Source organism: Stenella coeruleoalba (assembly GCF_951394435.1).
Source record: "Stenella coeruleoalba genome assembly, chromosome: 3".
Taxonomy (NCBI): Eukaryota; Metazoa; Chordata; class Mammalia; order Artiodactyla; family Delphinidae; genus Stenella; species Stenella coeruleoalba.
In genome coordinates, this window is record NC_137148.1 from 35,548,706 (window position 1) to 35,575,224 (window position 26,519).

Consider the following 26,519-nt stretch of genomic DNA (forward strand, 5'->3'; position numbering starts at 1 on the left):
ACTCAACAAATATTTGCCAGGCGTCCAGCGTGAGCAGGACATTGCATTAAGGCGGATGTACCGAATGAAGGCTGCTCCAGGGAGCTGGAGCTTGTTCGTGCAGCAGCTTTGGCGCTGGAGGCTGTGAGGAACCCACCCCGCCGTACTCCAAGGTCAGCTGCTGGGCTCCCTGCACAGGAACGGAAGGGTCACTATAATACCACCCACTGGGGCTTTCCTGACCACCAGCTTTTCTAAAGACAAAGTGAGAATCTCTCTAATCAAGAAAAACAATTTAACACGGATCTTGGAATCACCCTGAGAAACACATGTGACTGTTTATTTCATAAGAGAGCGATTTTGTGGCAGTCCATATTCAGGACTGTGTGTCAATGGCAATACATTGCTGCAGCTGGCTATGTACATTTTAATCTTTTTTTCTGCTGGTTTTTCTGCCAGAGTTTGGAAGCACAGAAGGTCACCAACATAAACTTTATGCTATAAAGATGCCTCAGCAGAACCCCTAAAATGACACAATTCCCAATTACAGCTAAGCAATTCCACCCATTTTGGGGGGATGCCTGAAGACACGGGGTCTTCATTTCTTCATGTGAAAAATGAGCACTGTGCTGGCCAATACCTCCCAGGCCTACAGTCACCTTCCAAAGGAAACCGCCACTTGGAGCCCTGTGGAGGCAAACTGCTCCAGGCCAGCAGTCCCAGCTCTGGCTGCACAGCAGAATCACTGGAGAGCTTTTAAAACATGCCACTATCCAGGCTCACCCCACAGATTCTAATTGCAGGGTTCCGATTAATCCTGGATGGGGTCTAATTTCTAAGTCATCACAGAAGATTCTGTTTTGCAGCCTGGGTTGAGAACCACTGCTTCAGACCATTCCATAAGCTGGAGAGATCAAGCACGACTCCACCCCCCCTCCCCCATATGCAATTAATTAATGGGACCAATGTCGAACTCTTAACCCAAGGACAGCCAAGACCTAAGTTGGCCTGGGTCCTCTGAGGTGGCCTGTGTTGGGATCTCCAAGGCAATCCCCATATTCAGAGATGTGCTACAGGGACTCATCACATAGTTGGACTCATGGTTAAGATTTATTACAGTGATGGAGTAAGGATACACAGCCAGATCCTAATGGAAAAAGACAGGCAGAATCTAGAGAAATCCATGCACAGGCTTCCTATGCTCTCTTTCTATGAAGGGACAAACTTGAACACATTACTTTCTCCAGCAATGAAGAAATGTAGTAATATGTGTGCAATGTTTCTTCCAGGAAAGCCCAGTAGAGACAGAGCATTCAACATGTTTACTGGGGACTGGTCACATCTGCACTCTCTGCCTAGCATGCATCAAAATTCCAGACTCCCAGAAGGAAAGCAGGTGCTCAGCATAAATATCCTCGTTTGCACACAGTCTAGGCACAGAGAACCACCCTTCTCAGTTTTGAGAACGGCAGAAACACCCACATACCAGCCAAAGGCCAATCTTGCAAGCAGGCCTTTCCAAAGAGAGCAGTCTCAGGCCTGCTGTGTTAACTCTTTTCTGCACACGGCCCAAAACAGAGATGCTGATTATCAGTTAGATGGGTAGATTCTGTCTCAGGAATTTGCCTTGGGAAATAAGAACAGCCTGAGGAAGTTGTTTTGAGAGGAGAAGCGACCACACACAAAGAGAAGCAAAGATAAGAACATGACCCAGTCACACGATGGGGATGCTCCAGTGAAGGGCACAAACTCCAGTGCTGAGGATTCAGCAAGGCAGCTCAGTTATCAGATCTCTGTCGGCTCTTCTGCCTCCCAAATCCTGTTGTTCTTCTTTCCCTGAAACCTGTCACCCCAGCCGTTCCTGGGTTTCCATGAATATTCTGTGGAGCCACTTTAGAAGTCTGTCCTCCCTATATGTAGCTTATCCTCGCTCCAAACCTCCATCGCTCAGCCAGAGTACGTCTCAATATCTTTTAACGAAAAGAGCTCACAAGCTCGCTCATCACACGATCCTGACCCAGGACCCTCAGAGGTAGGCAGAGAAAGAGCAACCAACCACAACCTCAAAAAAAGGAAAAAAGGCGTGTGAGTCGTCAGCCAGACTAGGCTTCACAAAGCCACAGTTATTCTTAGCCACACACTGCCCTCCACATCAAGTGGACTTTTGGCTGAATTGGGTGATACCTTTGCAGAAATGATTACAAAGTTTTGGTGATGGAGACCATGAAGATGTGGTCTTTGTGGTCCCGGAATACAAAACAACTAATGGAGAATTAGTTGGAAAAGTTCCCAGCTCTATGAAACTCATCCAGTTATAACTTGGTCTCACTCATTTAATGTTTAGCTGGACGTATCTATGGACTTCAAAATCATTTTAAACAGTGAAATAACCACATAAATATTCCGTTCAGATGCTGTGAAATTCAAACTTTTAGGTTGAAGGATTAAGACCCTCCTCTATCAAAAGAGCACGAGTTTATTCCTCTCCATTCTACAACCCATCTTTCCAGTGCTAACACTATCACCATTACATGTTCTTCCTATCACAATGGCTGTTGATTCAAATAAATCAGAGAATGTTAGAACTGGAAGAGACATTACCAATCACCTGAAATTCAAGCCTCTGGTTTCAGAGATGAGAAGCTATAGGCCCAGCAAGATTTATAGGCTTATCCAAGGTCTCACAGCTGGCTTGAACCAGAGCAGAACTAGAACTCTTAATCTCCTGACTCCCAGGCTAATTTATTGCCACTCTGGGCTCTTCGTGTTGGTCTTTTCCTGTGCGAGAGAATTCAGGCTCCAAAACTGTGGATAACTTCTGACTATTTTTGCAGCTGCTATCTTTCCAAAGTCTATTATCATTCCCAGAAAATATTAACATTCACAAGGCTGTGGATTTGTGATTGTGCAATAAGTAAATAATACATCGTTCTCAAATGTGCTAATCTTTGCAAACCAAGATCACGTGTTTGTAAATACCAGGAAGCTACACTCAAAATATGTACTTCTGAGTTTCTAAGAACAAGTCAGCACGATGTGCTTTTTGCTACAGTTACACTTAAAAGAGAATTTAACCTTCACTCACTCATTTACTTTTAAAACTACGTCACATGACAGTATTCAATTCAAAAAAGGTAAATGTTACCTGTATAACAACTTTACTCAGACGTTAGGCATCAGTTAATCGATCAGTGATCAATGAAGAATAACTTAGTTAACCATTATTAGAATCCCAGCTGTTCCAGGGTTGGGTGTGGTGAAGGGAGACAAAGCAACACAAAGTAAGATACTCTCAGAGCATTTAATGTGCAGAAGACAAAATGCAGAAAGATATTAAAAATGTGCAGAAAAATATTAAAAACAATAAGCACTAGATCATACAGTATATCTTACAATAATACCCCAAGAACTCAAGGACGAGAGAGAATAGCAGAGACAGGATGGGTCCAATTAATAGTTTTCTGACTGGGCATTTGTGATTGGACGTGGTTAAAATAGAGAGCATTTTTGCTCCGAGGCAGAGTAGAAAAGCAGGACAACTTTGATGTCAATCTGATTTTTATTTCTAATTTTTTCATCCACATAATGAGTATTTATTGAGCACATTTTTATGTGCCTAACACTTTGCTGGCCATTGCAAAGGATCCAACTATGGGAGCATTGCTTAAATTCTCAAGGCCTCAGATTCCTTACCACTGAAATATGAAAAGTGTATCAGATAATATTAGGTTCCTTCTAGTTCTTACTTTCTATGAGTCTAACATCTCCAAGATGAAGAAGGAATTCCTGATAAGCTCTTATAATATTAGGTCCCTTCCAGTTCTTACTTTCTGTGAGTCTAACCTCTCCAAGATGAAGAAGGAATTCCTGATAAGCTCTTACAATCTGTTTGAAACAACAAAATTTGTGTGCATGGAAACAGGAATACACAATACCCGATTTTCAGGGGTTCTAAAGTTTTTTGCCCTCCTAACACACAGGAGATTTATAACACATTTCTTTCAGTGGCTCAGTCAGTACACTTGGAGAACATGCCCCACAGAGGGGAGAATCAAAATGGCAGTGGAAAACTAAATAGGTTTGAAAAGTTCTCCCAGGTGATCCAGACATGAGCCCCTCTTCTCAGAGGGGCTCTGCCACCTCTTTGCTCAAGTAAGAATCATTGGATTAAATGTTCAAACGAATGGAATAGTTCTGATGAAATGTGCTGAAATGGTAAAGAATAAAAACTTTCTTCTTTCATTCAAGATAAATTCAAATACCTACTGTGTTCCAGTCATTGTGCTAGGTATTACAAATTAACAATAAAGAAGCAAACCAGAGACCCAGCCCTTCAAGGACTTAGAGCATGGTAGCCTAGGTCAACTACAGGACACTACAGGCTACAAATATCAGAAAACCTGACAGGCTTAAACACTAAGGACTGTGATTGGATGATGTAGCTGGAATCCTAAAAGTAGGGCAGGCATCACAGTTGGCTTCATCTAGTGATTCCAATTAGTTGGTTTCAAGGAACCTTGGCTTCAAGTCCCAGCTCCTCACTTACTAGCAACATGACTCCGGCGAGTTGTTCAGTTTCTCTAAATCTCAAGTTCAACATCTGTAGAACAGGAATAATAATTGTTCCTGCCTCAAAGTATTGCTATGAGGATTAAATGGGACAATGGTAATGAAGCACTTAGCCTGATGCCCAGAAAAAAGCAAAGTCTCAAAACAGTTATTATCTCTATCATCATAATTAAAGTGGCTGACTATGTGCAAAAGTGAGACTTAAAAAAAAATACAGAATTTTACAACCCACAGCTAAGCTTGTGAAAAAAGACAAAAAGTTGGTTGAAAAGTGATTTGGGGGCTTCCCTGGTGGTGCAGTGGTTGAGAGTCTGCCTGCCAATGCAGGGGAAGTGGGTTCGTGCCCCGGTCCGGGAAGATCCCACATGTTGCAGAGTGGCTGGGCCCGTGAGCCACAGCCGCTGAGCCTGCAAGTCCAGAGCCTGTGTTCCGCAACGGGAGAGGCCACAACAGTGAGAAGCCCGCGTACCGCAAAAAAAAAAAAAAAAAAAAAAAAGTGATTTGGGAAGGATAATTTGCAGAATGTAGCAGAAGTCCTTTCGGAGAAAGGAAGATAAAAGGGTGGTAACTGGAGGGAGATCTCAGGATGGAGACAGAACTCGTTATTTTGGAAGTAAAGAAACCTGGGTATTTTTATAGTCTGTGAGGTGGGATCTAGTAGAGGTGAAGAAGCTGAAAATACTAGAGAAAAAGAGAATATTGCAAATTGCAGAGGAGATGGACACCAAACACAGGTGTAGGGATTTGCCTTGAGCAGGTGATATGATGAGAATTTTTAAATTATTCCATTTTATTAAACGCTTACTATGCCAGGCACCAGCCTAAGTACTACGCATGTTATCTTATGTTAGCCTCACAACAACGTTAAGAAGTACATACTTTTTATCTCCATTGAGCACCTCTGTTCAAATCTAAAACTGAGGTTTGGAAATTGTTAAATAACACCTAGGGCTTCCCTGGTGGCACAGTGGTTGAGAGTCCGCCTGCCGATGCAGGGGACGCGGGTTCGTGCCCCGGTCGGGGAAGATCCCACATGCCGCGGAGCGGCTGGGCCCGTGAGCCATGGCCGCTGAGCCTGTGCGTCCAGAGCCTGTGCTCTGCAGCAGGGGAGGCCACAACAGTGAGAGGCCCGCGTACAGCAAAAAACAAAATAATGAAATTTTTAAAAATTAAAAAAAAATAACACCTAGTAAAAATGGAACACAGATATGAACTTGACTTTCACACCAAAACCTGTGTCTTGATACCTAAGTTAAATTGAGGTAACGAAATGAGAAGAGGTGCATATATTACATATACTAAAACATCTGTAGCTTGGGGATAGCAATTAGTGGGAGTCTGTACTGGATAGAATCCGTATTCTCCAGGAAGTATACAAAATTAACTACTGAGATAGAGGAGTTCAGACAATGTCTAGAAGTCACAAAAGAAGGAAAAGAATTACTGGGGAGAGGCAACAGTCACATAAGAATTTTCCAGAATCAATGAAAGACTTAAATGTTCAGATTTAAGAATCACAATGAATACTAAGCTAAACAAGTAAAAATTAAGCCACACTTAGATTCACCCGGGTAAGACTGCAGAACACCATTGAAAATAAGAAAATTTTAGTATTCAGAACAAAAAAAACCAGATTACCTACAAAGTAACAATTAGACTAAAGCAGACTTCTCAACAGGAAAAAACAAAGACCACAAAATAATAGAAAGTGCTGAGGAAAAATATCTGCTAGTATCATTCAAGAGGAGAGATAAAGTTTGAGCGTGTATGTTTTCAAACAGTCCCTGAAAGAACTACTAAAGAACGTACTTTAGAAAGAGGAAATTGAACAGAAAAGGAATGAGTGGAGAGCAAAAACCGGTATGGATCAAAGAACTTGGTAAATATTGATACTTTGGTAAATATTCATTCACTGTTTGAAATAACAACAATAATAATGACAACTGAAGAGAGGAATTTAAATGAAGTAAAACTAAGATACTTAAAAAATAGAAGAAGGGGAAGGTGATTTAAATTAAAGAATTCTAAAGTCATTATTTTGTTCAGAAATAGTGTAGGCATATCAATTTTTGACTTTTTAGAGTATGTTTCTTTTTGTAACAGTAACCGCTATCAAATTACAATCTCTACTTTTTTTTTTTTTTTTTTTTTTGCGGTACACGGGCCTCACTGTTGTGGCCTCTCCCGTTGCGGAGCACAGGCTCCGGACGCGCAGGCTCAGCGGCCATGGCTCACGGGCCTAGCCGCTCCACGGCATGTGGGATCTTCCCGGACCGGGGCACGAACCCGTGTCCCCTGCATCGGCAGGCGGACTCTCAACCACTGCGCCACCAGGGAAGCCCACAATCTCTACTTTTAAAGGCAGAGAACTTCAAAATCATGGTTTTAGAGTGAACATAGGAATGGGTGTGACTAACTGTAGGTGTAATTAATTTCTATAGAGAAAAGGATCTAAAGGAAATAGGACCAAATGTTAGTATTTGTTAGTATCTATTATTTTCTGTATTTTTGAAATATTTTGCAATTAATTTTTTTTTAAAAACAGAAGAAGCTTCTGGTGCTTTTAACTGACAGGTTTTGCTTGATCACATATCAAGCCACAATCGCTGAACCTTCACTAAACAAAGAAGAAGCTGAACCAGCGAAGCTCATATTTGTCTAGCTAGGGCCTCACCACCTGCAGAAGCAGAAGTACATGATATGTTCCTTTCTGTTTCTGTAAGCAATGTGTCCCTGTGAGGCATCTGGACTTTGAGCACGTGAGTCAGGCTCATAGTTACAGCCTGTCTCACCAGGTCACAGTGACCTTTGTGATTATCACTTAGATGCTTCTGGAAGGATCATCTTAGTAGTCTTTCAAAGTCCTTTCCAAGTCTCTGTCAGTCTATGTTTATCATTTCATGGTCTAATTGGGCAGTTTTCATAAACTGATACAAAGTGTCTTCTGCATGAGCACAGTCAACCTTTACAGCTGTTGTAAAGAGAGTATCACTCTAACTCTGCCTGGCTAGAGTTGGTTGGTTGGTTTTTTAATGGGATATGAGTCCTTTAATAGCAGTCTAATCCCTTCAATTTACAAGAAAGTGAGGGCTAGAGAAATCAGTCTTCTTGTCCAATATCTTACAACTAATAAATGAGAAAGCTGAAAATCAAATTTTGGACCCATCACTATCATCATTCTCTAAGATAATGCCTACATTCCTAAGCTGTTACAGGAAGAAGTATGTTATCTGTGAAGATCCTGAAAGTATCGATCACAATGACATCATGATTTATAGCCACCTGATTTAACCCCAGTAGAACAGCAAAGTGCAGTGCCTCTGGCATTCGAGGCCACACCCCCGGGCTATTCATGTCTAGCCTGTGCCTATCCAATGCAGCCAGGCTTCTGGGATCTTCAGAGGTAAGTCCTCCTGCATGACCCCAAGTTGTGAATCCAAGTTGTGAAGAGTTTGAGGAAGACACATTTGCTGACAACACAACCTTAACAACAGCCATAATGTTGCTAACATGGTTAGACACACCTCACTGGAATGATCAAAACTGCCCAGGTCACCTGCTGTTGGGTTAAAGAACCACTACCCTGGAGAGGACTCTGAGAAGTCACAAAGGACACCGAGATCTAACCACAGCACTTTTCAAACTTTCACGTGCACATGAATCATGCAGGTATCTTATGAAAATACAGATTCTGATTGAGTGGGCTGGGGTAGGGCCTGATATTCTACATTTCTAGCAGACTTCCAGGTGGTACCCATACTGCTGGTCCCACGGGTACCCTTCAAGTAGCCAGGCTTTTCCCGGTGCACAAAATTCTCACAGGGTCTGTGATGAGACTGTGCTTCTCTAAGGCAGGACTTTGGCGGCCAGGGAGGGTTGGAAGCAGGTGGACTGTGTGAGCAGTATGCACAGAACTAGTCACGTGCCGCCAGAGTTACGGGGGTGAACACATGACCGTGAATGATTAATGAACCTGAAGGAGGAGCCTTCTGGGAGAGAAAGGTTTCTGGGAGAGAAAGGTTTCTGAAGGCTTCTGGGAGAGAAAGGTTTCCTTTCTTTGAGAGAGGTTTTGAAAGTGGCTCTTGATGGTTCATTCACCTTCCAGCCAAGATGGAGTAGCCAGCAGCAGTACCCTCCTGCCGGAAACTACTAAAACACAGGGTAAAAATACATAAAACAATGATTTTCGGACATTGGACACCAGGTCGTGCAGGACAGTAATCCCTGGGAAAGGGGAAAAACTGAAAAAAATAAAACAGAGTGTCAGTGACCTGTGCAACAACTTCAAGCAACATAATTTTATGTTATTGGGTTAACTGGGGTGGAGTGGTGATAGAAGACAATATTGGAATAGATAACGGTTGAAATTTTTCCAAATTTGATTTAAAAAAAAAGAAACTCAAGATTTAAGAATCTCAATGAGCCCCAAGCACAAGATAAAAGAAGAAAAGAAAGGAAAGAAAGAAAGGGAGAAAGACCAGATCATTATAGTAAAGATAATTTGTCAGTGGTGGAAATCTATAAAATATTTTCCCTTAAAAAGAAGTCTGTATGTTAACCAGTTTTGAAGAACCTGTTTTAAATGAATTGCTGTTCTCCTTTAAGTCAGTACTGCAATGATGATAGTTTGATTTCTGTTTCTGCAGAACTCAAAACTAGCTTGGATATGTGAACAGATCTCATTGTTCTGCTAATGTATTATGCATCTTGGTCACATGTTCAGGCCAGACCAGGCTCAAAAGGCAGCCACAAATTCTGCGCCCATGAAATTATCTGTTTCACCACAGCTACGAATCCTATACTCCTTTCATGTGTGTACTTAGGGGCTCGATTTCCATCCCATTCTTCATTTAGATATACTGAAGGCCGACATGGTCTATACGACCTCCTGCAAACTATTGTGAGTGAAAATATGATGATGATTTTTTCTTACTTAATTGTTCCAAGTTTCACATACCCTTCATGTCTGCCATGTCCTCTCAAGCACTGCTTGCTCCCCCTCTCACAGTTTCACAATACACACCACTTACTGTCCAAGAGCACAAGGAGTGTCCAAGAATCCAATGATGAAAGAGGGAGAGAGGGAACTGGACGCTGTCATCAGCCGCCTAGCACCATTGTCACTCTTGGCCCTGCTCTAGCTAACGATTGCTTGTCCCTGCTCTGGGTTATAGTTCCAAGGTTTCAGCTCTTCCACCCTTTGATGCTTAGCCACTTTTTCTGCAAAGGCTTGAAATCATGCCAGAGTGAATGTGTCATCTAGGAGGGGTTCCTGCCTTCAACACACTCTGCCCTGAAACCAGTCTTTACCCAAAATCCTTAGACCCCTGCACTGAGTCTTGAATCCCTTGTCCTCCTGGTAAGGTCTGCTTTAGGGTCCATGCTGTCCTTCCCTGTCAGCAGACTCCAGTTCAGCCTAAAGGTTTCTCTAATCTACCTTTAGCAGGTCCAGGGCATTCCCATTTCTTCCTCATAGGAAGGCCTGATCTCTTTATGTAATTGGTCTCCCCTTCTCCGGAACTCTGCCTACCAAGCGAAGGGCTTGGATAAGGGCTTGTATCATCAGATACAAAACGTTCTGTCCCCTTTCTCAGGATATCAGCTCATTCGAGTCTCATCTTTGATAACTGAGAGAAGGCTACTCATCCTTCTCTTAAGGAGGACTTCATGCATAAAAGTGAAACAAATGTCAATGCTTAGGTGATTTTTTTATCTCTTTCTATAAATATGGAAATTGCTCACACGATATTTTAGAATTCTGCTTCAGCCCCTCACCCCATTATTCAGAATCTCCACCATACTAAGAAAGCAGAAAGAATTCCAAAGGACATATATCTATAGGTGGAAAAGAATCGCACTGCTTTTGTTTGCTTATTTTAATACCAATGATCATTTTTAGACATCAAGACCTTCTAACAGATTCTAATTCCAAGGAATCCCAAGCTCCCTATAAGTCCTCCCGGCTCCTATCTTGCCTATCTTAACATAAATGAGTCCTTTCCTACCGACTTGGGTGCACAAGAATTTCCTGTCCTCCCTGCTCCCAGGCCAGGGCCTCTCTACCAGGGAGTTGTCTCCACTTGTGCCACAAAGGGTAAGCTCAGATGCTTGTAGTTTGGAACTCTTCCCTTGCCCTTCCTGGGTGTGATTGAGGAACAAAAACTAGGAAGGAGACATCCCAGAGAGTGGATGTTTCTCACTTAGATCTAAAAAATCTCTATCCCAATCAACAAGCCCTTCACAAACGACCAATCAGAAAAACTGTTAGTACCTCTAGCATCTAGCCATTGCCTAGGACGTAGTAGGCACCTGTTCAATACTGAATAAATAAATGAACAAATCTGTGCCTTTTCATGTGTCTCTGACTGCAGCAAATATCATGAATTTCAATCACTTAATATAGTATACTTCTATATTCGCACTTTAACAGGAACCTCCCAAAATCTTAAGGCAAAAGAAATTATTATTGCTCCAAAACACCATGGTTACTCTAATAATAGGATTCCAATATTGGCTATTTTTGCTGTCTGAGGATCATTAACACTAGCTTCTACAACAACCAACCCTAAAACTTCATCAAGCCACAGCTGTTTTATTTCTAGTCCACTCACATTCTGATGTTCATTGGGTGGCTCTCCCAGGTGGATTTCTTCTAAGCTTTAACTCAGGGATCCAGGCTCCTTCCATCTGTGGCTCTGCCTCCTGGAAAGGAAAAAGAAGAGTAGAAGATCTAGGAAACGTGAGTGGCTGTATCACTTCTACTAATATTCTATTGTCCAGAACTAGTCTTGTGGTCCCAGCTAGATGCAAGAGCATCTGGTGGGAAATGTGATTTTCTTGTTTGCTCAGGAATTGAATGTATACAGTTTGGTGAACACATTGCACTATCTTTGCCATAGGGGCTAAAGGAGAATTTCATGTTGGGGGGCCAGGACCTCACTAACATTGTAACCTTTACCCTATTTCTCCTATGCCTTTCTCTTCGGTGCAGTTTCATCATGCATATCCCCTCAGTCAGTCACTTAGAATATAAAAGCTTTCACTATGATCTGAAAAATTAAACACATTATACAAGTAGGGTTGTTCCATGTAAACAGTTTGGTTTCAAAGTCCATGAGTATGTTGCTTATGAGACAAAAATTGTCCGGAGAGTCAGCAAATATTTGCTATTGATGATGAAAGTGACAGCAATGATTTTCTCTGCCTGATCTCTGGCCTTAACCCTTTCCATCTCAAAACTCTCCCTACAAAGTCCTGCAACTCTTCCCAGTTTCACTCTGTTCAGTTCCCAGTTCTCCTGGGGGAAGTAAAGTCATTTCTACAGCCTCAGGTCAAGCCAAAATGAAGTCTTCTCAAGTCACGATTTTTGGTGCTAATCCTAACCTTCTATAGCTATTCCCTCACTGTCTACTGCTATTCATTATATGTACTTCTCTCTGCATCTAGGTAACTTCTTTCTTACCTATCATCCTCTACAGATCTGTGGGCCTAAGTACCACCTCTGTGTGGCACGATCAACAGCATACATTGAAACAAGGGTCCCTTATCACTACATCCTCAGTGCTTACTATGGTCTCCTAATCAGCTGTTGTCACTGACCACCTCACCAGCTTCCAGAAAGGAGAGGATTCTGTTGACAAATTCTTCTTCTCCACTTCCCAGTTAGCTGTTTGTACCCAGGATCGCCTCACCCTCAAGCCAGTGATCAAAGGGCCTCGGGGAAATCAAAAGGGCTTCGCAGCAGAAGGAGCCCTGATTTCTATCGGCATTGGCTGAGAACCTACTGTTTCCTACACAGTTCTAAGAGCTTTCAATGCATTGTCTCAAGGAATCCTCAGAACGCCTAAAGACTATTATGACTTCCCTTTCACAGGAAGTTCCGTAACTTGCCCAAGGCTCACACTAATGGCGGAGCAGCATCCAGGCATCGTGGACCATGAAGCAGCATCATGGTGTGGATGTGTGTGGAGAGAAACAGGAAGGCGGGGAGGGGATTCCCTCCTCTGTGCTAACGGTGGGACTACATGTGAAGAAAATCTGGGCAGGAGGATGCTAGTGCCCTGCTTCTCCCCCTCCCCCTCCCCCAGCTGCTGCACCCAGAGCCAGGGCCTCCCAGCCGCCCTCCCTCTCTGGCAGGCCCAGCTGCAGTTTCAAATGGCTCATTTTTCAACTCTCAGTACCTAAATGGGTCAACTCCATTCAAAGGGGAAAAGAGAAGGAAGCTGTGTTTTGGCATTTAACCCCAAAAGCATTCTTCCAGCCAGTTTTTCCATTAATAAAACCAGCCCTTTAAACCTCCAGTTTTCAGAAAACTTGTACCATTTACACAGTCACGGAAAGACAATCAGGAAGCCTCATACTCTCAGCACGCCGCCTTTGACTGCTTGATAAGGAACCGCAGAAGACAAACTGCAGATGGGTTCACTGAACTCTTTCCTCGGAAACACAGAGCACCTCGTTCCTGTCACGTCCCTGGTGACAAGGAGGAACCACAGCTCTCCTCACACGGAGCAGCCGGGACGGAAGCTGAGCAGAGGCTTCATCTGCCCCGAGAACCCACGCTGTCACCCTTCATGCTCCTGGCCGTGCTGGCTCAGCTGCTGAACTGCGTGTACACTGTTGCCTCCTCCTGGGGCTCCTTTCCCCTCCCCACTCCCAGCCGGATCACTTTTCTCTTGTGCACATTTAAAAAGCACAGTCAGGTGAACAGAAACACAGCAGCTTCTGAGAACAAAGTCAGACTAGAACAGTCTATGTTCCAAACTGAACTTTCTGATCTTTTTGTCTTACTTGCTGTTCAGAAAGGAACTTGCAAACGCCTTCCCTGTCCAGTTTTGCTTTGCAAAGGGAGCCAACAAAGTTCATTGAAACCTCCCCACCTTCCCAGGGTCTCAGGCACGGAGGGACGTTGCCAAAATAGGTGTGAGCTCCCTTTTCCTTAAAGAGCTGACTCTTAGAGAAGGTCAGTTAACCACCTTCCTATCGCAACGAAATGACTTAGTTTCAAATTCTTACAAAAATCACATCAGAATCATGGACTCTCGGAGTCTTTTTTGGATGCTTTGGCCACAAGTTTGCTGGCATTTAAAAAAAATCAACAAATCTTTTCTGATGAAGAACAATTCTTTTCATCCCTCTATTTGAGAATTTATTTCAATTTTTCCTAACAATCCCAGTGGAGTTTTTTTTTTTAACTTTTTATCTTCTATTGGAGTATATCCGATTAACAATGTTGTGATAGTTTCAGGTGCACAGCAAAGTGACTCAGCCATGCATATCCATGTATCCATTCTCCCCCAGACTCCCCTCCCATCCAGGCTACCACATAACATTGAGCAGAGTTCCTTGTGCTGTACAGTAGGTCCTTGTTGGTTATCCTTTTTAAATATAGCAATTGAAACCAGTGGAGTTTCAATTTGAGAATGAGCAACAATATTTAGGATGAAACTTCTTGTCCACTCTTGCCGGGCAGGTGCTCCCACAGGGGGTCAGGGAACTGGCAGATCCCCTGGGCTTCTTGGCATCTGCCTTCTGACAGTCACTGCAGGACAGGGGCAACCAGTGCTTGGGTGGGGTGACAGGAGCCCTACCTCACCCACCTCCACATCTACTCCCATCACGATGGAGACGCACTGAGATGAGAAGGGAATCATCTAATGCAGGAGGGAATCCATACAACCACATAGTTTATCTTCGTTTTCAGTTGTTCAAAATCTCATACCACACCACACCACACACACACACACGGCCACCCCATGTGTGCCAAACCCACTGAGCTGCGGCTTAGGTTCCACAATTTAAGTAGCAGATGTCACGTACTACCTTGCTTCGTGGTTTATCACGTGTTGCACAGCTGCAGCTGCTCTGAGCCGACAGGACGTCATGAGCTGCTGTGGCACGTGGGTGGGGTGCAGTGGGGGGATGCCCCTCCTCCTTACTACTACGTTATCGAGGACACCTTTTAATGCTATTAGTACAACAGTTTTTAATGACCAGGAGGCCAGGTTGCTGAGTATCTAAGGATCACTGTCTGCATCTCCCTGAGAGGACCCTGTCAGGAAAAAAAAAAAAAAGACAAGAACGGTATCGCATATCAATAGCAGGTTTTTGGTTCGGAGGCTACTGTTGCGTAGAAGCCCTATTATGTGTAAGGATCCCCACTTCTAGACTCTTTTTGAGCTGTCATTTGATCTTCATCTAGACCGTGATTCTAAGCCGGCACTAGTCTTCATCATGCTCCCCTGGAGTTACTGACTTGCATTCTAGAACGGGGCTGCGGCTCGCCTGTTTCGTATCTGCAGCACCTTGCACACGCAGGGCACACCACAGGGCACTGTCACAGGTGTTCTCCGTTCGCCCCACCCTGCTCTGTGCCTGCATCAGGAGGGGTTCCTTGCCTCCAGCTTCTGGATGGATTCCACCCGTGGAGCGCATTGGCAGGAGACTGGACGGAGGGAGGATGCAGCGATAGAGCCCCTTCCGACCAGGCTTCAGTCTGGCAGCAGGTACATCCCTCTGCCGAAGCCACAGGGGCCACGGGCAGCCTTTCCTTTGGCGGCGGCTCTCACTAGCTCTCACTGATGATTACTCCCTGCCTTTGCCCTGCAGGCCCAGGGTAAAGGCTCCCTCTGCTCTCGTCTTAGCCAGCATAGGGGGTCTGGGTGGACCTACCCACACAGTATTCGCCAAATCGGGAGTCACTGTGTTCTCACACGCTAAGTGCATGTGAAGAAATTTCTAGAAGTAGTTCTCAAACAGTGCTCCCAAAGTTCACTGGAAACTGGGGCTGGAAGAAGTCCCTGCTCTTAATTCCTTTTTATTTATTGTACATAGTGGACTTCCAGGTATGGTTATAATTGCATCTAACTTTTAAATTTTTTTAAAAAAATATTGAAAACCACAGACGCATTATGGAATGTAAGTGGTTTGACATCGGAGTCCTCGTCTATCTTGCTCACTGAGAACCCCCAAACTCTGGAGGAGGGTGGACACAGAGTAGGCTTTTGATAAATATCTGTTGAAAAAAACATAAATGAACAATCTGTTAACCCACTGAATCCTCACAACAGCTGTACGTGAAAGATGAGGCGGGTGTTTTCTCCCACACTTTCCTAGGAGGAAACTCAGCTTCAGAGACTTGACCAAAGGCAAAGTCGCCTGTGCCCACCATGAGTTTGGTCTCGGTGGTTCATTAAGAATAAATATGCCTGTGCATGGGGGCTGTGATGTGTTCACACCCTTTCTCCCACCCATGTTAAAAGGTGCCCAGAAATGAACAAACAGCAAAGATGACAGAAAATTCGAGTATTTTGTGCAGTGGAAGATTAACAAATCTAAAGTTAGTAACTTGGTATAAAATAAAAAGTCTTTCATCTGATGTGAGGGCAGCCTCGTGGTCACCCTCCTCACCCCCTTCACTAGGTCTGGGACACTGGTCCCCTAATTGCAGTGCTGGGACCTCTTTTACCAGATCCTATTGGTCTGATGGATTTCTTCTTTTCTCCCGTACCCTTTCTTCTACCCTCAGATTCCTAAATATTTAAGATCCAGAATCTACCCTCAGAATGTCCACTCCCTACCTCAGTGAGAACGGCTGAGCCAGTCACCTAAGCCCCTAGACTCTGCAGAGCTTCTGTTTCCTCCAGGGCAACACCCTTCCTTTTCCCATGCTTCCTCTTCCTCAAGCCGCAGAGCAGAAGCAAGAGCCCAGGGGTCAGAGCTGAACACGGGAAGTGGAGGGGCACAGGTCTCAGCCTGCAGCGGTAAGAGACCAGGAGTCAGTCCAGGGATGGCAGTCTTGGTGAGCAGACCATCAAGCTATTACTTTAAGGCGCCTCAGGGCCTGGGCCACCTGCCTCAGGTATAAACAAAAAGATAACTGAGTGGGGGTGGAGAGGTCCCAGCATCCCTGGGTCTATCATCTCCTCCCCCGCTGGGAAGCTCACCAGCTCTCCTTAAGCCCAGGACTCACTTTACTCACTCCTGGAGCAGGTGGATGCCCACCTGGTGTGTGATTTCAGAGGAATCAGAAAACCCTCTCAGCCAGAAACCCCACCAACTCGAGGTTTCTTTCGGGTTAATCACCTTCCTTTACAAAGTCTATTATTAAAGAGGAGAAAGAAGTGAACTGGCAACCACATGGTGCTGTACTAAGAGTGCAGACAGAGGTAGGCTTTGAATCTGCTGGAAAATTGGGCCTTTGGGTCCTTGCTCAGGAAGAAAGAGGAAAAGAAAGAGTGTCTGACAAATTAGCAATCACATATGCTGACATTCCACCTAAAAACAGTAACAGGAAAACCAAAACAATTCTCGAGCTACTCCATGATTTGAGGCCCTCCCCTGTTCACCCCACAGAGGAAAACAAAACACAACCAACACAGCAGCCTGACTGGGATGACTTATTTCATCATGTTGTTTCCTTCCTAATGACTGGTTGATACCCACCCACCAAACTGGGGCGTGTGGGAGATGGGACAAGAGGTCAGTGTGAAATATGAGTATGAACACGTCTCCCAGTTCATTTGGGACAATAATGACCTCAGATATTCTATGAGAGGGTCCCGGTGTACACTGTATCTGATCAGAATGTGTGTTTTAACTTTTAGCTAAGAAAGCAAGGTCATGATAAATAGCCTTGGGAAGGCAGTGTTTTTCTTTCAATCAGGAAAACCGGTTTGCCTTTTACTAGCTGGGTAACTGAGCAACAGTTTTCTCATAAGCAAATGGGGTAATGCTAGTTGACTCACAGGGTGGTGAGGAATAAATCAAGTTAGATAACGTACCTAAGGCTGCTATTAAAATGCCTGGGACTTAGACCTTCAACAAATGGTAGCTTTGAAATGGAGGGTAATTATCAGTTAGAATCCATTAAACCTGTAACCTGCCTTCACTGACCAAGCTCGCTTTAGTTGTCGTTACAAAAAACTTGCAAAACACTCCAAGTGTCACATAGCCTAAACAATAAGATGTTTGTTTGCCCAAGTTGTTCTTCAGCAACTTGGAATCAACGGTGTCCAATTTGAGCTCGAGCCAGTTAGGACTGGTTAAGACCACCAACCCTCCAACTGGGCATTCACGAGCCTCCGTTCCATGACCTTTTGACATCAGAGGGCCCAAAACTCACCCTCAGAAGGTGCTAACACCACCGTTTTCTGAACATGTAGCCCATGAGAAAAGCCTGTAGCTTAGTTGCACCTGCACAGGACAATGATTACCTCACCTTTTCTTATTTCCAATCACCTTCCCTCACACTCCCCACACCTCAGCTTTATCCCATGAATATCCCAAGCTCCTCGCCTTCAGGGAGGCCGATTTGAGATTTGTTTTCCCGTTTTCCCACTTGGCTGTCTCATGAATAAACCCTTTCTCTGCTGCAAACCTCAGCATCTCAATGTCTGGCTTGTTGCACATCGGGCAAATGAAACTAGTATGGTAACAGTTTTATTGTTACTTGGGTGTTCAGAGAGCAACCTGTAGGCATGGGACACAGGCTTTGGGAAAAAGTTCTTCTTGGTGAGTTATATGGATGGATGCAGAAAGCTTAGGTACAGGACTTCCCTGGTGGCACAGTGGTTAAGAATCTGCCTGCCAGTGCAGGGGACACGGGTTTGAGCCCTGGGCCGGGAAGATCCCACATGCCGCGGAGCAACTAAGCCTGTGTGCCACAACTACTGAGCCTGCGCTCTAGATCCCATGAGCCACAGCTGCTGAGCCCGCGGGCCACAACTACTGAAGCCCATGCACCTAGAGCCCATGCTCCACAACAAGAGAAGCCACCGCAATGAGAAACCCATGCACTGCAACAAAGAGTAGCCCCCGCTCGTTGCAACTAGAGAAAGCCCATGCCCAGCAACAAAGACCCAGCGCAGCCAAAAATAAAAATAAATTAATTTAAAAAAAAGAAAGCTTAGGTACAGGTAAGTCCCTTGCACTGCCAGGAGCGCTGGGAAGAGTGGGAAGAGGACCTTATTAGCACAGGAACATGAGGTTCCAGGTAGCAGAAGGCTCTGGTTCCCAATGGCAAGTAGGGGAATCCATTTGGGTGGAGCCCAGATCCCAATCAGTTCCTTCCTTCCCCACCTACACCCTGCCCCTGGCATTGTCGACTCCCACATGAGGGGTACAGAGGCCTCTGGGGACCTCAGGTCAAGGCCAGGTGCACTAAAGGGGAGGAGAAGGACATAGGGAGGGAGTGCCCTGAGGGCTCAGAACAGGGCCTCCAGCTCTCACTCCACCAACCATAGCCCAAAGGACAACTATCCCTGGAGATTCGCTCAGACTTGTCCCCAGCCTGCGTCAGGCATACATCATTCATCTACACGAGCAGGTTATCCGAGTCCAGCCTGCATCTAAGCCTTCAAGAATGCAGGAAAACCTGGTCAGCCTTCCCTCCACTACTTAATCCTCGCCTGGCCCAGGAGCTTACTGATGCAATGCTTCCTTCCTTCCTGTGTCTAGACTTGGGGGACACCGGAGCCTTGGCACAGCAGGGGCCTGAGATGTGGCTGAACCCCTCACCTGTAGAGGAGGACGCTGGTGTTCTAAGAGTTAGGAGACTTGCCCAGTCACACACCTAAGTGACGGTACAGCCTGGATCGAAGGCGGTATCTCAGTCGCCTCTTAATTATGCTGCATGCGGGTACTTGTCCTGCAGCCCCCGAGAAATGTGATCATTCTCACGGTGTCCTGCAGGGAACACACTTCAAAGTCTGGAGTCAAATCCAGGCTCTAATGGCTGAATGATCTTAGACAAGCCACTGAACCTCACAGAACCTCAGCCTCATCGTCCATTAATTAACATAATAATCTGCACTGGTTTCCTTGAGGATTAAATGAGACAGCATCTAACATAGTGAGTGCGTGCGCCCAACACCAGAGCTCCTCAGCGCTGCTTACTACTGTCATTAATTAAGCTGCGATCGGTCACTGAACTTCAGATTCCTGGAGAAAGCTAGAGGCTCAGGAACCTGGGGAAAGAAGACTCTTCTGAGAAGGAGAAAGCAAAGGCCGGTTAGCTTCACGTCTTTGGCAATTCTCAGGCCCGCTAAACTCAAGATCCTACAGGGGAACTGGGTCCAAGGCCAGAGAACAGAGAGCTCAAAACGTTAAGTTTCTCTGGGCTGTGTTATCACGTTCTTTCTCAAGCATTTAACCTTGGAACATAGGGGACTCAGGGTCAGTAGGAAGAGCACTGAAAGTGACAGGCACAGTGCAGCAGAGCTGTCCTTGGGATGGAAGCAGAATCCCTGGGACGGCGGCGTCCTCACTGGGATGACGTATCTAATAATCCTCCTACAATGACTTCAAACTTTAAAAAAAAAAAATGAGAGACAAGAGGAAGAAAATTAACCCTGAAAATTATTCAATATCAAATTACAGCAACTGATTCTTTGTCAACAGCCATAGAGCTAACAAAACAAAACAAAAGCTGCTGAAACAAGATGGCGTCTGCCCCACTGACGAGTTTTATGCTGGAATTCCAGCTGCTGCCCTATTGACCAAGATACAGTCACACGTTTTTGGAATTATTATTGTCCTAAATTTAACTACCCAAAATGCAAAAATAATCTTTCTTATGGATATTTTTTAAAGGGAGGATTGGAAGGGAAAAAAACTCAAATTTTAAGGACCAAGGCCAACTACTTAAAAATCTGAGTGTTTGATCTAGAGAAAGATAACCTGGCTTCACTCTAAAAATTGTGTTTCCCACTTAGAGAAGTTTCTTTAGTGTTTGTTGTAAAGCTGGTTTGGTGGTGCTGAATTCTCTTAGCTTTTGCTTGTCTGAAAAGCTTTTGACTTCTCCATCGAATCTGAGTGAGATCTTTGCTGGGTAGAGTAAATTTGGTTGTAGGTTTTTCTCTTTCATCACTTTAAGTATATCCTGCCACTCCCTTCTGGCCTGCAGAGTTTGTGCTTTGTGATGACCTAGAGGGGTGGGATAGGGAGGATGGGAGGGAGGCTCAAGAGGGAGGGGATGTGAGGACTTGTGTATGCATATGGCTGAATCGCTTTGTTGTGCAACAGAAACTAACAGAGTATTGTGACGCAATTATACTCCAATAAAGATCTATTTTAAAAAAAATAAAAAATAAAAAAAATAAAAATTGTGAATTCAACATTTAGCCCTTTCAATGAGAAAGAAAAGATCAGAAAAGGAAGGGAGCACGTTTGTTCTAATATTTAGCTCTTCTCAAGGTATAACCCACATCTGGAATCATTAGATGTCAAAAATGAGAAAGCGCTTTGTAGACATGGGCTTAGCAAACCATGTCCTCGGTCCATTCCTGCTCCTAAGGACAAACAGTGTGAGTGTGTGTGTGTTGAGAGAGAAAGAAGCTGAGGACTGCATTCAGGGCTCTTCTGATGTCTTACTTCCCTCTACTGGAAAGAGGCCCGAATATGCGTGTGGTGTGTACATGGTGGGGCTGGAGGTGCGGGTGGGAGCATGGGAAGATGGGGGAAGGGAGAGTGTAAAAGCGGAAAGACTAAAACTTACTGTCTCAGGCTTGAAGAAAAGCTTCCTTATGACCTACTGCCGGCTTATGATCAGGCCCCAGCATAGGCAGGAGCAGCAGACAGGCCAACTCTGACCTCACAAACGGGAACTTCAGTCTAAAAATGCTAATCAAACATTTTCTCTGCAGAATCTGCTGGTAAAGAGTTACCTCCAGCATGGACTCAACTATGAACTCATCTCCCAATGGTCAGGGCCCTCTCTCTGAGACTACTTTATGATCTTAGGTTACAAGACAGGCATTGAAAGGGTGATAATTTTGAATTACCAGGGCCCTAGCCTTGATTGGCACCAAATGACCCAGAGAGACTTCCAAGAAATAGAAAAGTGATCTAAACCAGTTAGCCTTAATCTGGGGTCTTCAGATACTCCTTGAAAGTAGTAAAGAAAGTCTGAGAAATTTAAGACTGTAGTTCAAAAAAAAATGTATCTTTGGATTCCATGTATATGTGTTAGCATACAGTATTTGCTTTTCTCTTTCAGACTTACTTTACTCTGTATGACAGACTCTAGGGGCAGGGCAGGAATAAAGACGCAGACATAGAGAATGGACTTGAGGATACGGGAGGGGGAAAGGGGAAGCTGGGACAAAGTGAGAGAGTGGCGTGGACATATATATCCTACCAAATGTAAAACCTATAGCTAGTGGGAAGCAGCCGCATAGCACAGGGAGATCAGCTCAGTGCTTTGTGACCACCTAGAGGGGTGGGATAGGGAGGGTGGGAGGGAGACGCAAGAGGGAGGGGATATGGGGATATGTGTATATGCATAGCTGATTCACTCTGTTACACAGCAGGAACTGACACATTATAAAGCAATTATACTCCAATAAAGATTAAAAAAGAAAAACAGGGGCTTCCCTGGTGGCGCAGTGGTTGAGAGTCCGCCTGCCGATGCAGGGGACACGGGTTCGTGCCCCGGCCCGGGAAGATCCCACATGCCGCGCAGCGGCTGGGCCCGTGAGCCATGGCCGCTGAGCCTGCGCATCCGGAGCCTGTGCTCCGCAACGGGAGAGGCCACAACAGTGAGAGGCCCGCGTACCGGGGGAAAAAAAAAAAAAAAAACACCACACACACACACACAAATAAATTTTGATCAGCCATGCAAAAAAAAACGTATCTTTGGGACTTCCCTGGTGGTCCAGCGGTACGACTCCACACTCCCAATGCAGGGGACCCAGGTTCGACCCCTAGTCAAGGATCTAGATCCCGCATGCTGCAACTAAAAGATCCTGCACACCACAACAAAGATCCCGCATGTGGCAACGAAGATCCCTCATGCAGCAACTAAGACCCGGCACAAATAAATAAATAGATATATATATTTTAAAAACTGTATCTTCCCTTGCCTACTCTAATGCTACACTTACTAGACTCCCAAGATTTTTTTGCTTTTAGCTAAAATTATGTGAATTCATTTCAGTAATAGAGGTACTAACAGTGACTCACCATGTAATCCAATATTTTAAAAATCCAAGCAGAAATTAGAGGGGTTCCTTACATGATAGATTTTTCACTTCACCAAAATATTCAGCGCTTAAAAATTAGCGTTTGTATATGCATTTCACCTTAACCTTTCAATATACATTGAGTCACAGTAAATTTATAATTACAGGTCTACCAAGTCCCTTGGGAACTGTATTTTCAGTTTAGTTCTGACACAAATATTTTAACTGACAGCTGTTCTGGGTGACTGGCTAGCATCCTTTCTGAATGTTGAGAATTTTAATGAGGATAAAATCTAAATCTGAAACTATCCCGTCTCTGCACGAGTAAATGGACATCCTCTTCCTTCTCCTCCATTTTTACAGTGATTTTAAAAAAGTTTTTACATACAAAAATCTGTGCATAATTAATGTGTACCATTTGCGTTTAGAGATAAGCATAGTGACTTTAAACAGCGATAACATGTTGACGAACTCAGAATTTTTTCATGTAGATTTCTATTGCATAAAGTAAGGTATAGCCATAATTTCTAAAGACATGTACAAAGAGGACGAAGGGCACTGATGGAACAGGTGTCTTCCCTCCCCTTCTCCCATATGCCCAGGGTAATTGAGATTTGTTCTAAAGTCACTCCTCAAGCAATTAGATTCTACGTAAACTTGTAAGGGTTGATACATGGTCAGCCCAGGAGACGTCAGATTGTTCTTTGTACTTTGTTGACACATCAGCAAGCTGGAAATTGTCCTGAGTAGTAGCTTTGGCATGTTCTAGGTCTGGGCCAATGAGGACCGCAGCCAGGGTAAACCCTTCTTGTTTAAATGGCGGTATTTCATTCCCTAATGACCTTGCCTGCCAAAGGAGCTAGAGGCCTTGATTTCTCAAGAGAGAAGATGCTACATATGGTGGATCTAAGCTACTTCCTTTTTCTTGGAGGAAAACCCTTTTGAATTTTGAAACACATAGCTCAGAAAACTCCTATCTGGGAAGTAATGTTTTCTATTAGCATCTATTACGTAGCCTGTTGTAATGTGTTAAGTAAAGGAAATGAGGAAATGATGGTTCTTAATCCAAAAGCATAATAAGACAAAGAATGTATACAATGTCCCACATATTTCATAGAATAGCAAAGAATCCTTGGTCTTTTCTGGGACTTCACAGTTAATTCAACAGGATGATTGCTATATAATTATAAAACCCTGCTGATTTATTTAGTATTCTCTTGAAATCAGACCTTGAGTTAAGCACTTGGTGCAAGGAGTTTATCTGAGAGGTGATGCCAGAAAGCAGGAACCAGTGATCTGGGAGAGTGAGACAGAGAAGGAGGGAGAGTTCAGGTGAGGGTGCATTATCTGTCTCCCTGTCTCTGTCTCTCTCCCCTCCCCTCTTTTCTCTCTCCTCTTTTAGATCACTCTACAACCGATGGCCATGTGAGTGAGCTTGGAAGAGGAGTCTCCAATCCCAGTCAAGTTTTCGAGGGCTGCAGCTCCAGCTGACAGCTTGACTGCAACCTCATGACAGACCCTGGGCCAGAACTACCCAGCTAAGCCACTCAAAGGTTCCTGAGATTCAGACACTGCGTGAGATAATAAATTTGTTGTTTTAAGCTGCTAAATTCTGAGGTAATTTGTATTGCAGCAAAAGATGACTAATACAGTGTTAGTATTAAGTAGAATATTAAGTGGTAATCAGATATCCGATTTTCAAAGAATACTTGATGACATGAAAAAGTGATGAGTATATATTAGGTGGAAGCAGCAGAAGCAGAACCTGTGTAGTGTAGTGTGCAGTGTGCTGCATAAATGTGGTTTTTGTCTGATTAGCCCATGTCCATCCCCTCTTTCTTCCACTAACAGAATTTCCCTTTCTCATAGGAAAACAACTCCACGTGTTTCAAGCGGTGCTGACTCCAAACCGCGTAGGCCAAACAAGTGAATCAGACCAAATTTAAGTTCCTCATTCCCTTAACACCTGGACTTTTTCTTCCTAGAGTCGTTAAGGGAGAGAAGGGCCTTAACTTCCAAAAAAATTAAAGATGGCAAAGGTAGCAGATGCCCTGGATTGAGTGGTTCTCCAAGTCAGAACCAACCTTAGAACTTTCAGGAGCCAGTAAACTCTTTTTGCTTAACTGGGATTGGGGTTCTGTTGTAATATATAATATTAGCCCAAATTTTTATAAAAGTAAATAAAATTACTTGCAAACAGAGAAAATGGTAGAATCTACAAAATCAATGAACTTGCTGCACCAGAATTTCTAAAACACAGATTCTCAGGCTTCACACTTGGGAACTTCGACTCAGTAGTTCTGGATTAGAGACAAGAAGTGTGGATTCTTAACAAGCTCTCCGTATAATAATGATCAACAAACAGCAGTGGAAACAACTGAGCCTACAAGACTAGATTATAGTGAATATTTCTTTTCCTCTACACGTATTTTCCAATTTTATAACGAACAAGTATTATTTGTGTAACGAATACATTTCTTAAAAGGACAACTGTAACTTAATAATGTTTAATTTTTGACCTGAAACTTTTATTGTGAGGAATCACATACCCCATTGGTTAATAGATCAGCAGACACAAAATACTCAGACATGTATTCATTGTGATAGTAAACATTTTCTTGTCTCTGATAAAGAGTACGGTCCAGCTATTGGGGCAAAGTATACAGCAGAAGGGAGAGAGAACCCAGCTCCCCAGGGCCTTTCTTATCTCTCAAAACGTGGATGAGGGTCACACCAGATCAGGGGAGTCTTGAATCTCCTCCCACTCAGGCTTCTATTTCCTGCTAATGCCAGAAGCACATCATTAATATCCTAACTCCAGCCCCTTCCCTACAAGACAGAGAAACTTCCCCATGACTGTCACACAGACTTACTATCCGTCCTGGTCAGATTTCTTCTTTTTAAGAAACCTCAAGAGTTCTGCTGCTGCCCAAGGGACTTCTTGCTAAGGGCTGACCAAGGCAGCAGACCTAACCAACGCCCATCTCCACGATGTTTAAATCTGTGTTTTGTCTACATGCTGATTTTAAAAATTGAAAACAAATAAGGAACACTTATGTTGTTATGCCTATGTAATATTGATCACTACAAGGCCAAGCCATGTCCTGGGATTGCAATTCCTTCTCTCACGTCCAAATGATCCTGAAGTTTAGATCTAATGGCTTTTCCCTTCTTACAGGCTATTCATGCCTCAAAAATCATCAGCATTTTTGTCTGTTTGTTTGCTTCAAATTTGGACCTTGGCTTTAGGATGTAGTTTTTTTTTTTCCCCCACAGAGTTTCTAAATACTCTCTTCGTTGATCTAGAGTTCCAGTCTCCCTTATATCCCACATATGCTGCCTACATGCTTCTCATATCCATTTCCTTCTAGGACATCCTCAAGTAACTTCTCCAGAAATAGTGCATAAGAAAAATGTCTGAGCCACTGAATGTCTGAAAAGTCTTCGTTTTTGTTGACAATGATTCATATTTTGTCTGGCTATAAAAGTATAACTTCGAAATAATTTTACCACTAGTTTTCTCTTGAATAGGAGGACTGAGTAAAAGCTCTGTGTATATATAGCAGAGTTTATCCATTAACAAGATTTTAGAAGGAAGGATGAAAAACATAACTGATTACTCAGCCATAAAAAGGAACAAAATTGGGTCATTTGTAGAGATGTGGATGGACCTAGAGACTGTCATGCAATGGGAAGTTAAGTCAGAGAAAGACAAATATCATATATTAACGCATATATGTGGAATCTAGAAAAATGGTACAGATGAACCGGTTTGCAAGGCAGAAATAAAGACACAGAGGTAGAGAACAAATGTATGGACACCAAGGGGGGAAAGCAGGGCAGGGGGATGAATTGGAAGATGAGATAGACATATATACACTACTGATACTATGTATAAAATAGATAACTCATGAGAACCTAACGGTATAGCACAAGGATCTACTCAATGCTCTGTGGTGACCTAAATGAGAATGAAATCCAAAAACGAGGGGATATACGTATACATATAGC

At 43.8% G+C, this 26,519-nt stretch overlaps 1 long non-coding RNA gene across 1 annotated transcript in view; it reads right to left on the reverse strand.

Annotated features, from left to right (window-relative positions):
• Positions 1 to 26,519, reverse strand: part of LOC307183624 — a 64,022-nt gene that overhangs the window by 16,093 nt on the left and 21,410 nt on the right. Inside the window, exon 2 of the long non-coding RNA XR_013827540.1 lies at positions 11,160 to 11,250. This is a non-coding gene — a long non-coding RNA (uncharacterized lncRNA). The remainder of the gene's footprint in view (positions 1 to 11,159; positions 11,251 to 26,519) is intronic.